We start from the raw sequence: 1,070 nt of genomic DNA, 5'->3' as shown, positions 1-1,070 counted from the left end.
GCCCACTGGCGGTGGCTATAAATCGCGCTGACACCCATCTCACTTCCTCTTTCTTTCACCGCTCTGCGAATGACAATATCGCAATATCACAATATCATCCTTTTTAGGGTCACAACACATAAGGTAAGTGATAATAATAACTAACTTTACTGCACTAAAAATGGTGTTTGCTTTTTACTTAAAATTAGCTCTTGCCACTAAATGAGGTGACTTCTCCCGAAAACATAGGCCTACATATTTTGTTCGACTCACTGAAGGTTTGACTGGGCCTTCACTTGGGCTCACTTGGTCTTACAAAGCTATTTTTGTAACAATGTTTAGAATGCTAAAACATTTTACTGTGATTTCAGTGTAACCTAGCTGGGGTATGTTGGCAGACATGCTAACAATGCTAATTAGGCTAATTAGACTGCAAATGCTAAGTAGCATAGTGAACATAAGCTCGTGTTCATGTTAACCACAGTATGCTAACCATAATCAAACATAAAAAAGTCACCAAATCGGCATTCTATCATCTCCGAAACATCTCCAGACTCAGGCTTTCACTCTCTAAGACAGTTACGGTGACACTCACTCACTCCATCATCTCCTCCCGTTTGGACTATTGCAATGCCATCCTGCTTGGTCTACCCAACATGGCCCTAGACAGACTGCAATATGTCCAGAACTCTGCTGCCAGGATCATAACAGGTACTAGATCCTGGCAGCACATCAACCCCATATTCAAGCAGCTTCACTGGCTCCCCATCAAGTCACGCATTACCTACAAAGTCCTCCTCCTAACCTTCAAGTCCCTCCATGGTCTGGCACCCCACTACCTCACAGACCTCCTTCACCCCTATGACCCCTCAAGATCCCTGCGGTCCTCTTCCAAGGGCCAGCTGATCGTCCCTCGTACCAGGCTCAAGGCCACCAGTGACAGAGCCTTCCATGTTGCTGCTCCCATTCTTTGGAACAATCTGCCCGACCACATCCAGAATGCCCCTTCACTGGCCATGTTTAAGCAACACCTTAAGACACATCTCTTCCTGGAGGCTTATTTACACCGCACGCCTCACCCGGAAAGCACT

The sequence above is a fragment of the Engraulis encrasicolus genome, chromosome 21, assembly GCF_034702125.1.
Source record: "Engraulis encrasicolus isolate BLACKSEA-1 chromosome 21, IST_EnEncr_1.0, whole genome shotgun sequence".
In the NCBI taxonomy this organism is placed as follows: Eukaryota; Metazoa; Chordata; class Actinopteri; order Clupeiformes; family Engraulidae; genus Engraulis; species Engraulis encrasicolus.
The sequence above is the reverse complement of the archived record's forward strand: the minus strand, read 5'-3'. Positions refer to the sequence as shown.